This window comes from Mustela putorius, unplaced genomic scaffold (genome assembly GCF_011764305.1).
Source record: "Mustela putorius furo isolate JIRA1106 unplaced genomic scaffold, ASM1176430v1.1 tig00000460_pilon_pilon_pilon, whole genome shotgun sequence".
NCBI lineage: Eukaryota > Metazoa > Chordata > Mammalia > Carnivora > Mustelidae > Mustela > Mustela putorius.
In genome coordinates this window covers 2,020,650-2,034,429 of record NW_025421389.1, presented here as the reverse complement: position 1 = coordinate 2,034,429, position 13,780 = coordinate 2,020,650, and positions in this window count along the sequence as shown.

The window sequence follows — 13,780 nt, the reverse complement described above, 5'->3', positions numbered from 1 at the left end:
AAAGGAGATAATAAAAAAAAAATATGCTGAAACAAAAAGCAAAACTATTACAGGTTGGTGGCAAAAGTCTTCAGTAAATAGTGAGAGATAAATCTCCCCTTTCTAAGTGAGTAAAGTCTAGAGTAAGGGGGGCTGTGGTGCAGGAAAACTGCATTTTACCTTCATTGACCAATATATTTTTCTGCTCATAAATTCAGAATTATAGACCTGGCTACAAGGAGTTTACTTTATGAGGTTGATGCATTTCTAATAAATGTCACTTTTGATGGTGATGGTGTTACCGGTTGTGATGGTTAATTTTATGTGTCAACTTGACTGGGTCAAAAGTTGTCCAAATCTTGGGTTAAACATTAATTGTTCTGGGCACAGTTTCTAAAAGAGGTTATTTGAATCAGTAGACTGAGTAAAACAGATTGCCCTCCTTGTGTAAGTGGACCTCAACCAATCCTTTGGAGGTCTGAAAAATAAGAAAAAGACTAAGTAATCTGGAATTTGCGGTCTTTGTCTGAATGTTTCGAGCTGGGACATTGGTTTTCACCTCCATCCAGACTCTGACTGAAGCTTACACTCTTGGTAATGTTGAATCTCAGGTCTTTGGTCCTGGATCACAACTAACACCATCAGCTGTCCTAGCTTTTGTACCTTCAGCCTTGGATTAGAGTTCTGTCATTGGGTCTCCTGGGTCTCCAGTTTGCCCACTACAAATCTTGGACTCTTCATCATCCATAATCATGTGAGCCAACCTCTTTCCTATTGTCTGTGTGTGTGTGTGTGTGTGTGTTTCTCTATCTATTTTTATATTTATATACATTTTCCTAATATTTTTGCACCTATCTATCTCTATGTATCTATCTATACAGTTTTCTAACAGCTCTGTCTGACTCTATCCATATCCTAGGTCAATAGTGCAATGCCAAACTGACATTTCTAACAAAACATGTGTGGTTACATGATTACCTGCTGATCAACTACTGAATAGCTCTTCATTATTTTTCAGAACAAAAATTGAACTTATCATGACCTATGGTTCATTTAAAGATCTGAAATTAATGCTATAAAGTAATAAAATGACATAAAAAACAAAAATATTATAATCAATGAATACCATAATATATGACTAAGTTAACTATTGATTATAAATAAAACCTAAGGAAGATTATTAAACTCTCTAATCAGAAAAGAAAAGAAAAGTGAAACTATAATTGTGAAATGATGAGATACAGATAATGCAGAATTAAATAGAACTTCAATATTTAGAGATATTTCATGCACTTAGGTGATTAGAACTTGTAGCTCCTAGACACAAAACTAGTCACATTAAAATTTAAATTAAGTTAAATGTATAAAATATAAATAAGTGTATTTTTAAATAAATAAAACTTAAAAATCAGCTTTTCAGCATTAAGTAGTTACTTTTCAATTGCTTAGTAGCCCTATGTGACTAGTGGTTACCATTTTGAATACTTGCAAATATAGAATATGTTTAATACATCAAATATAGTACAGCCAAATCACTTGTTCCTTTTAGGAAAAAAATAATATGCCTTTTTAATATATCATTTATTAATATAGAATTTTGGTGTAATTTGAAGATATATATCTTCAAATTAGATATATATAGAATATTAGCTATATATATAGATATAAATATAGATATAGATATATCAAACAAAACAAGTTTATTCTTCTGGATTAAACTATTACAGAGGTATTATCTTTATCTAAGTCCTAACCTTAGTTTTCAAGTCAGAATTTTTGAATCTGCAATACCAAGTTTCTTATTCTAGTATAGGTCCAAACTACTCCATGTATTCCAGTGAAGGAAGCTCCTACTGAAACACAGATTTGTTATCTAGATGACTGACACTGACATAACTGTCACCCTTAGAACCCTGCTCAAGCCAAAACTGAGACTCAAACATACCCGTTTTATTACATTTAGTTTAGCAGTCTTTGCAAAAGCATTCCTGAGTCCCTAGTGTATGCCAAATTGTTGCAGCCATGTACCTACTTACTCCCGCAGACTACTGCATAAACATTCTAAACCCATTTCTCAAAGTAAATAGGAACCCAAAGCAGATGGTACACTCTCCTTCAACTAGATGTCTTGCAAGTCTCAATCAAGAATGTGTTGGCTCATGTACCTACATTCACCCATTAGGAATTAATCAGTACATCTGTGGCTTTGGGCCTTAATTTAATGTATTAGACTGCATTCTCCCAGAGATGGAACCAATGGGAGAGCTATACCTGTATATGTATCTTTCTCCCCCCACCATTTGCTATTTATTTATTTATTTGCTTATTTATATTTTTAAAAATTTAAATTCAATTAGTTACCATATAGTGTATTATTTATTTCAGGATTAAAGGTCTGTGATTCATCAGTCTTATATAATACCCAGTGTTCATTACAACACATACCCTCCCCAATGTCCATCACTCAGCCACCCTATCCCTCCATCTCACTATCCTACAGGAACCCTCAGTTTGTTTCCTATCATTAAAAGTCTCCTCTGATTTGTCTCCCTCTCTGGTTTTGTCTTGTTTCATGTATTTCTCTCTTCCCCTATGACCCTCTGTTTTGTTTCTTAAATTCAACATATCAGTGAGATCATATGATAATTGTCTTTCTCTGATTGACTTATTTTGCTAAGCATAATACCAACTAGTTCCAACCACATCATTGCAAGTGGAAAGATTTCAATTTTTTTTTAAAGATTTTATTTATTTATTTGACAGAGAGAAATCACAAGTAGACGGAGAGGCAGGCAGAGAGAGAGAGGAAGGGAAGCAGGCTCCCTGCTGAGCAGAGAGCCCGACGCGGGACTCGATCCCAGGATCCCGAGATCATGACCCGAGCCGAAGGCAGCGGCCCAACCCACTGAGCCACCCAGGTGCCCGAAAGATTTCAATTTTTGATGGCTGTGGTAATATTCTATTACACACACACACACACACACACAAAATCTCTCACACTTTCTTTATCCATTCATCTACGAATGGATGTCTGGGATCTTTCCAGAGTTTGGCTATTGTGGACATTGTTGCTATAAACATTGGGGTGCATGTGCCCTTTTGGGCTACTACACTTGTGTCTTTGGGGTAAATATCCAGTAGTAAAATTGCTGGATCATAGGGTAACTCTGTGTTCAACTTTTTGAGGAACTTCTATACTGTTTTCCAGAGTGGCTCCACCAGCTTGCATTCCCACCAGAAGTGTGAGAGGGTTTCACTTTTTCCATATCCTCACCAACATCAGTTGTTTCCTGGCTTGTTAATTTTAGCCATTCTGACTGCTGTAAGGTGATATCTCATTGTGGTTTTGATTTGTATTTCCCTGATGCCAAGGGATGTTGATTATTTTTTCATGTGTCTATTGGCCTTTTGGTTGTCTTTGGAGAAATATCTGTTCATGTCTTCTGCCCATTTCTTGATTGTTTTATTTTGTGTGTTTGTTTGTTTGTTTTCCTTTGGGTGTTGAGTTTGAATAGTTCTTTATAGGTTTTGGGTACTAGCCCTATATCTGATATATCATTTAAAAATATCTGTCAGTTGTCCTTTGGTTTTGTCAACTATTTTCTTTGCTGTACAAAAGCTTTTTATCTTGATGAAGTCCCAATAGTTCATTTTTGCCTTTTGTTTGCCTTGCCTTAGAAGACATGTCTAACAAGAAGTTGTTGCAGCCAAGGACTAAGAGATGGCTGTCTGTGTTCTTCTCTAGGATTTTGATGGATTCCTGTCTCACATTTGGTTCTTTCATCCATTTTGAGTCTATTTTTGTGTATGGTTTAAGGAAATAGTCCAGTTTTATTTTGCACATGGCTGACCAATTTTCCCAACACCATTTGTTGAAAAGACCATCTTTTTTTCCATTGGATATTCTTCCCTGCTTTGTCAAAGATTAAGTGACCATCTTTGTCAAAGGGGAGGGCCAATTTCTGGGTTTTCTATTTTGTTCCATTGATCTATGTGTCAGTTTTTGTTCCAGTACCATATCGTGTTGATGATTACAGCCTTGTAATAGTGCTTGAAGTCCAGAACTGTGATGCCTCCAGCTCTGGTTTTCTTTTTCAACACTCTTTTGGCTGTTCAGGGTCTTTTCTGGTTCCATACAAATTTTAGGATTATTTATTCCAGCTTTGTGAAAAAAAAGTTGATGGTATTTTGATAGGAATTGCATTGAAGGTATAGATTGCTCTAGATAGCTTAGACATTTTAACATTATTTGTATTTCTAATCCAAGAGCATGGAATTTTTTTTTTCATTTCTTTGTGTCTTCCTCAATTTCTTTCATTAGTACTCTGTACTTTTCTGAGCATAAATCCTTTGCCTCTTTGATTAGGTTTAACCCTAGGTATCTTATGGTTTTAGGTGCAATTGTAAATGGGATCAAATCCTTAATTTCTCTTTCTTCTGTCTAATCATTGGTGTATAGAAATGTAACTGATTTCTTTGCATTAACTTCATATCCTGCCACTTTACTGAGTTCTGGTATAAAATCTAGCAATTTTGGGGTGGAGTCTTTTGGGTTTTCCAATAGAATATCATGTCATCTTCGGGAGTGAGAGTTTGAATTCCTCTTGCTTATCTGGATGTCTTTTACTTATTTTTCTTGTCTAATTGCTGAGACTAGGACTTCTAGTACTGTGTTGAACAACAGTAGTGATAGTGGACATCTCTGTCATGTTCCTGAACTTAAGGGAAAAACTCTCAGTGAGAATGATACTCACTGTGGTTTTTCATAGATGGTTTTTATGATATTGAGGTATGTACCTTTTATCCCACACTGTGAAAAGCTTTTTTTTTTTTTTTAAGATTTTATTTATTTATTTGACAGAGAGAGATCACAAGTAGGCAGAGAGGCAGGCAGAGAGAGAGAGAGAGGAGGAAGCAGACTCCCTGCTGAGCAGAGAGCCCAATGCAGGACGCGATCCCAGGACCCTGAGATCATGACCTGAGCCAAAGGCAGCGGCTTAACCCACTGAGCCACCCAGGCACCCTGAAAAGTTTTAATAAAGGAAGGATGCTATACTTTGCCACATGCTTCTTCTGCATCTATTGAGAGGATCATATGGTTCTTGCCCTTTCTTTTATTTATGTAGTGTATAGCATTGATTAATTTGCAGATATTGAACCAACTTGCAGTCCAGAACAAGTCCCACTTGTTCATGGTGAATAATCCCTTTAATGTACTTTTGGATTGTTTTGGCTAGAATTATGGTAAAAGTTTTTGTATGCATATTAATCAGGGATATTGGTTTGTAATTCTTCTTTGCAGTTGGGTCTTTTTCTGGTTTTGGGATCAAGGTAATCCTGGCCTCATAGAAAGCATTTGTGTGTTTTTCTTTTCCTTTTTCTCTCTTTCTTTCTTACATTTTTTTTAACAGCTTCTGAAGTATAGGCATTAATTCTTTTTTAAATGTTTTATAGAGTTCCCCTAGGAAGGCATCTGGTCCTGGGGTCTTGTTTTTTGGGAGATTTTTAAATTACTGCTTCAATTTCCTTGCCAGTTATGGGTTTATTCAGGTTTTCTATTTCTTACAGTTTCAGTTTTTGTAGTTTATATGTCTCTAGGAGTATATTCATTTCATCCAGATGGCCCAATTTTGAGGCATATTTTTCCCAAATTATTGTTACTTATGCATTACTTATACATGTAAATAACACTACTATTATTATTAGTCTTTCTGAAAAAAACAAAAAGCTGAATATCAATCCGTCTTTTAGGAAGCCTATTATTTTTACTGACACAAAAATCCATTTCATTAAAAAAAATCCATTTCATTATCTTTTAGATAATAGGAAGAAGTTTTGTGTCTCATACTGAAAAGTCCAGAGGTAGAGCTAGCTCAAGCAAGGCTCAGTCAATCATCTCAAATATTTCCATCAAAAATGAGGATACCCTTTATTTCTGCTCTGCATTCTCTTATCACCATAAATTTATATATGTACATCCAATCACTAGTTCTTCTATTTTGAATGCAAAATAGATACATTTCAGAGAGTGTGTGTGCCTCTTGTGTGTGTAAATGCATTTGTGTGATGTGTGTGTGTCTCTGTGTGTGTGTGTGTGTGTGTGCATATATATGCACACACATGTATGACAGGTAGACTCATATATACATACAGAACTGATGTTCTGGAAAATATGTAAATGGACAACATTTTGAAGTACATATAAATTTTAAACTTTTTAAGAGGATTTTGAAGAGGCAGTATTTTATATTAGGGGAATAACATCTAAGTCAAGGTCTGGAAGAGGTCTTGAATAATTTGTGTATAGTGGCAGCAATCATCTCTGGTGCACACAGCAAAAGGTATGAACTCCTGAAAAGCATATTTACAGCAGGTGGGATTTTACCACACATGCCACTGAATGCCCCAGCATTGAAGTCAGTATTTTCCAAACCTGATTGATCTTCATTTTCCTCATCTGTAAATTGGGAGTAATAAATATTCACATTAGAAGGTTGTAATGACTGCAGATCAAATGTAACAATGTCTGTAAAATGTTTAGCTCTTATTTTACTTTTAGACTGCATTCTTTCAACAATCAAGTCTAAAAGATGAATGAGAGTCCCTCGTTGTAGTAACTAAGAAAAAGACAAAGAAACTTTACTAAAATCCATTGACAATTTCATTTTCAATGGCTAGAAGTAGATCCTATGCCCATTTTTTTTAACAATTTTTTTTTAAATTAAGATCATGAAACAAGCTTATTAGATTAAGCCTTTAGTCACCACTTCTGGGGAGCGGGGTGGCATAAATATTTAAAGCAGGGTGTTGGGTTAAGAAGCCAATACAAATTTAAATTAAAATATTAAAGGACCCACAAAGCCTATACTCAGAAAACAAACTTCTACTACATAATTTCTTCAAATTGTAACATATTTATTTCTGAGACAGTAAATTCTGTCCGTATATGTGATTTGGAAACCAAAGTTTGATTTTATTTTCCTTTAACAATCTCAAAAGAGGATAAAGCAATATAGTGAAATAACAGAGAATAGACAGAGAAAAGAGAGGAGGGAAAGAGTTTAGCTATCCTATTGAGGACATTATTTTCATGGAGACAGAACCAGAAGCAATAAACTTGATTCCTTTTCTTGTGAAGATCTCACTGTTAATTTCAACAAAAAGAGAACTTCTGGAAATTGGCTGCCTCATATAATTGAAAAAAAAAAAAAAGAATGTCTACATCTGAAATAAAATAATAAACAAATATAGCAATTTCTTTAAACAATATCTTGTACATTTAAATAATTAAAATTCTTCATAATAGTCACTGTGAGAGTCTATGTAATCTATTAATTTCATTATTTTTTTATTTTTTTATTTTTTATTTTTGATGTTTCACTTTCTTTTATTAATTTTTTATTTTTTATAAACATATATTTTTTATCTCCAGGGGTACAGGTCTGTGAATCACCAGGTTTACACACTTCACAGCACTCACCAAAGCACATACCCTCCCCAATGTCCATAATCCCACCCCCTTCTCCCAAACCCCCTCCCCCCAGCAACCCTCAGTTTGTTTTGTGAGATTAAGAGTCACTTATGATTTGTCTCCCTCCCAATCCCATCTTGTTTCATTTATTCTTCTCCTACCCACTTAAGCCCCCATGTTGCATCACCACTTCCTCATATCAGGGAGATCATATGATAGTTGTCTTTCGCTGCTTGACTTATTTTGCTAAGCATGATATGCTCTAGTTCCATCCATGTTGTCGCAAATGGCAAGATTTCATTTCTTTTGATGGCTGCATAGTATTCCATTGTGTTGTCCACAATAGCCAAACTATGGAAAGAACCTAGATGTCCATCAACAGATGAATGGATCAAGAAGATGTGGTATATACTAATTTCATTATTAAAAATAGTAAAATTTTACTTTGGTTTTGTCTCTCCTTTATTTGAATATTCCCAATTGTAATTTCTATCTTTTGAAAGCATTCCTCCACTTATAATTCTACACATTAATTCATCAAATATTTCAGCTTATGCTTTTTGCTACAGGAATATGATATGGTTTTTATTTCTTAAACTTTATGTAGTCATGTCTTCTAAAACACTGCTAGAATAAGTTAAAAAAAAACTATTGTAAATAAATAATACTTATTTTGCCTGAATAAACATTACAGTGGTCTGTGTTCAACAATGTAAGCTAAAAAGAGAACAGATTTTTCTTTTAGGATACATATCCTTCTATAGGCAATGACAATGAGATGGAGGAAGGAAAGACTATAGGACATATTAAATAACTGGAACAATCTGACCTGGGATAAAACATACTGGGACTGAAATTATGAGGCTAAAATTAAAAGGAGTTGGACCTTAAAACACATTTTTATCAAAACAACACAAAGGCCAATTTGCTCAATACTTTCAATGATCAAAAAGAACAAGACATAATACTTTGTCTTAAGTAGAATAGTTGTTAGGTTTCCTAAAAATACCCATGATAATATAACAATGTAAGCATGCGCGACATCTATTAAATTGATGATTAGTTATGGTAATACCCAAAATGGCACATTCATGATGTGTTACTGAGTTGTTTCAGTAGTAGATATTTTATTCGATGTTAGAATAGAAATTTTTTCACTATAAAGTTCTACTGTGTCTTTGGCTGTCATTTTTAGTATACAACAATAAATATGAAGAAATAAAATGATTGTTCTGTAATAGCTAAAAAATAATGCATCTTGATAGGTTATTATAGTTTGTAGAGCTTTGTAGTATGTTCTTACCCAGAGGAATAGAAAAAGGTAAATTCATGAGTAGAAAATTCTTCTATGGTAGAAGAAAGTCTTTTGAAAAGCTTTGAAAAACCTCAGGTGAAAATTCTTTTGGGAATATTTTTGGGTCTTTTTATGAAGTTTCTATCTTACATTATCTCTGTTTTCTATAGGGAATATATGAATTTTGTTTGCAGATCATATTATTATTATAATGTGCACAACTTTGTTAAGTAGTTATGTCTTTACCATTTTCCTTTGAGATCTTTTCTTTAACATTATTCCAATCAAATTTTGAATTCTTCACACTCTGGAGAAATATTATTTTTGAAAACATCATGACTACTAACCACTGTAATAGCTACATTTCTTTTTTTTAATCTATCCAATAGCCTTTCATGAATAAAAATAGTCTGTGTGTGGGGGGGGGGGTTGTGTATGTATGGTATGGCAACAATACAAATTTAATAATAATTATACATATTAGATTACATTATTATACGGAAAAAGTCATGGGATATGCAAAAAATCAAGAAGAATCTTATCATAGTATTTATAACATTTGGAAACCTCCTGAAAAGGAAAAAAAAGAAAAGGTAAGAAAACAATACCAAATTCTAGTATCTTGAACTACTAAATAAACCAAGAAAAACAACTGCTACACTAGTGAAAAAATTAAACTAAGAATGTATTGAAGTTGAAACGTTTAAAAGGTTTCAAAAAGTAGAATAGTGTTTGGAAAACCAGAAAGCACCCAATTCTTCTATGTTATCTGTGTCCTTTTAAGAATGATTATAAAAAAAAAAATCAGTTGTATCAGGAAAAATGAGCTCAGTTATCAGTAGTTCCATACCACATATGAACCAAAAGTCTGTAACCTGTACACAATAACTATACTCTGAAATGGAAATAAAAATATGCCATTTATGAGGGAGGAGGGACTAGATGGCAGAGAAGTAGGAGACTGTGTTGCAATCTGTCCCCTAAAGTGACCTAATTATCTACTAGAACACTCTGAACACCCATGAAATCAGCCTGAGATGAAGGATTATACACTTCTTGCATCATGATGGGGGCAGAAGAAACCAGTAGAAAGGTAAAGCAGAGTGGCAATGCAGGAACAGATATTGGAGAATAAATAGAAGGGGAGGGAGCCACCAGAAGCAACCCACTGGAAAGTAATACCCCAATACAAACATGCCCTGTGATTGGGGATGAGAATTAACTTGGAGTCTGGTTAAAAGCACTCAAAAACATTAAAAGATCATAAGGCTCAACTGGTGGAATCTGGCAGTCATGGGCATGGGCATAAGTCCATAGACCCAGGACAGCCATTGCTGGTGACCACCAGAGCCAGAGAGGGTGCAACAGAGCTTCCAATTCCTGGTACCTCAGCCCCTGGGGTTGTGTAGCTTGCACTGCCCCTTAGCTGGGCCCACTCCTGCCCCTGCATGAGGAAGTCTGGTGACTGTGTCAAGCTGTGCTCCTTAGAACTACAGCTTTTTGCACTCTGCATGCACTGCATGACTGGGGTGTGACCCACTCCCCACCTGCACCAGAGAAAGCTCCATAGGTGTCCTAACCAGTGGTCTCTAGGATGGGCCAAGGATCTGGAATCTCACAGCCCGGCCCTGAAGGAATTAAGCACATCTCTGCTTGGTGGATCCATTGGTGACAACCTGCACAACTGTGAGGTCTGGACCCCAGACAGCAGTCCTGGCAAAGGAAGTCACCTGAAGTGGTCTCCCTGGACCAATATCACTCACAGTTTTAGTGGCATGGGGGTGCAGAGACAAGCGGGTACTTTGGGTGATCCCTGAGATGGTGATGAGGACAGGCACCGCCTGTGGGAATTTGCACAGTTCAGCAGAGTTTGCAGAGAGGATGTTTGTGTATTCTGGATCACCCAGAGGGGAGCAGACACATTTCTCTTTGAGATTGTGGTCTGGGTGCAGTTTGATTTCCTCTAAACCTCCAAAAAGCCACAAAAAGCCACAGAAGAACAAAAACCTCCAGAGAACAAAAGCCTGAAAAAATGGTTGTCACGGAGCCCAGCCCCTTGATATGGGATAAGACACTCAACCCAAACAAGACTGACTGGAAAACAATGTGGCGGACTTTCCCCAGAAAGCCAGCCAAAAGAATGAGAGAACAACAACCACAGGGTCCCCATAAAACTGTAAAACCCCAATATCAGGGAAAAACAGGATATTAAGCTCCCCGTATACCCCTAAAATCTGTATATTTCATAGATGTAACTTTTATTTTTAATTTGTTTTCACTATTCTAATACTTTTTATTTTTTTTACCAACTTACCATTACAACTACAGGTTTAATACAACATATTCCATAATAACCTTTTTGTTAACTTGAACTTTTTTCACACATATAACTGTGTTTTATTTTTCTTTTCTATTTTTTAAAAACATGCATATAGATACAAGCGTCAAGGTAATCTTTTTTACCTAATCAATACTACTCCTATATATAAACCAGTTTTAATCTCCCTTTATGTCTGGAAATTTGAGTTCTTGAACAAAGATATCAAGATACAGCCAGGAAGAATCAAAATAACCTTCCTTGCCCACATTGAAGATTTATAACCACCCTCCCATCTTTTTCTTCTGTCAGTGTTTCTGTTTTTTGTTCTGGTATTATTTTTGTTCTGGTACTTGTTTTTGTTCTGGTATTATATAAATCTTCCACTTAGGGTTGATTTTGGCTGGTTTCCTTTTTTTTTTCCCTTGCCATTTACTTTTGTCAGTCTTTTTGTTTGTCTGTTTTTGTTTATATACCTTATAAATCTTACCTTTGGAGCCCATTCTAGCTAGGTCTTCTCCCTCTCTCTCTCTCTCTCTCTCTCTCTCATCCTCTCTTTTCTTTCTTCTTTTTCCTTTCTTTTTGGTGGTGACTTCTGATTGCTCAGAAACATTCCAGGGTGCAACTTACCTGGATCACAGTTGATACATTCAGCTATACATTCCCTCAACCATCTCTTACCAAAATGGCGACAAGGAGGAATACCCAACAGAGGAAAAATTCAGAAACTGTGCCCTCTCCATCAGCACTATTAGATGTGGACATAAACAGTATGTTGGAAAGGGAATTCAGGATAACGATTACCCAGGAAATGGTTAGGTTGGAGAAAACCATTTGTGACAACATAGAATCTCTAAGGGCAGAAGTGAAAGCCCAGGTTAAAAATACTATCAATGAGATCCAATCTAATCTAAATTCTCTAACACATAGGGTAATGGAGGCAGAAGATAGAATCAGTGATCTAGAGGACAAATGGCTAGGGAAAAAGGATCAGGAGGAGGCATGGAAAAAATAGCTTAGAAGCCATTAAAACAGAATTAGGAAAATAAATGGCCCCGTGAAACAATCCAACATCAAAATTATTGGGATCTCTGAGGTGGTGGAGAAAGAGAGACTAGAACATATGGTTGAAAAAATTCTGGATGAAAAATTTCCCAATTTGGGGAATAGAACCAGTGTTTGTGTCCTAGAGGTAGAAAGCAGAGTCCCCAAGGTCAATGAATCTAGAAAGACCTCGAGACACTCGATTGTGAGACTGACAAATCATAATTTTATACAAGATCTTCTGAGGCAGCTAGAAGAAAGAGATTCCTTAGGTACAGAGGAAGGTCCATCAGAATAATTTTAGACTTGTCCACAGAAACCTTGCAAGCCAGAAAAGGGTTGGAAAACTATATTCAGGACACTAAATGGGGAGAACATGCAGCCAAAAATACTTTATACAGCAAGGCTGACATTCAAAAGGGATGGAGAGATAAAGAGCTTCCAAAATGAAAAAAGTTTAAAAGACTATGAGACCTCCAATCTGGCACTGTAAGAAATATTAAGAGGGGTTTCTAAAAGAAGAAAGAACACAAGAAATATGTAGAGCAGAAATTTACAATCTATAGAAACAAGGACTTCACAGGAAGCATGATGTCAATAAAAACTCATTTTTCAATAATCACTGTCAATGTGAATACCCTAAAGGTTACCATAAAATGGCACAGGGTTGCAATTGTATAAAACGACAGTACTTATCCATATGTTGTCTATAAGAGACCCATTTTGAATCTAAGAATGCATTCAGATTAAAAGCGAAGGGATGGAACAGCATCTTTCATGCCAATGGGTCTCAAAAGAAAGAGAAAAAAAAAAGCTGGGGTAGAAATTCTCATATCAGATAAATTAGAACTTAAACACTGTAGTCAGAGATAAAGAAGGACACTACATTATTCTTGAAGGGTCTATACACCAGAACGATCTAACAATTGTAAATATTTGTGCTCCCAGTTAGGGAGCAGCAAACTACATAAGCCAACTGTTAATCAAGATAAAGAGTCATATTGATATGAATACATTAATAGTAGAGCATCTTAACAAGCCACTCTCAGTAATAGACAGATCATCCAAGCAGAAAATCCATAAAGAAACAAGAACATTGAATGATACATTGGACTAGATGGACCTCATAGATATATACAAAACATTCCACCCTAATACAACAGAATACTCATTCTTCTCAAGTGTACATGGAACTTTGTCTAGAATAGATCACACATTAGGTCACAAACGAGGGTTCAATCAATGCCAAAAGATTGAGATTATTCCCTGCATATTCTCAGACCACAATGCTTTCAAACAGGAACTCAACCACAGAAAAAATTTGGAAGGAATTCAAACACTTGGAAGCTAAAGACTATGCTGCTCAAGAGTCTTTGGATCGACCAGGAAATCAAAGAAAAACTTAAACGCTCATGGAAACCAATAAGAATGAAGACATTTTGGACCAAAACCTATGGGATACTGCTGCAAAGGGAGTTCTAAGGGGGAAATACATAGCCATGCAAGCCTCACTCAAAAATAAATAAATAAATAAATAAATAAATAAATAAATTGAAAAATCCAGAATACACCCGCTGTCTTTACACTTTAAAGAACCAGAGAATCAACGGAAAATTAAGCCAACCACACATAATCAGGGTTAGAGCAGAGATCAATGAGATAGAGACTACAGATA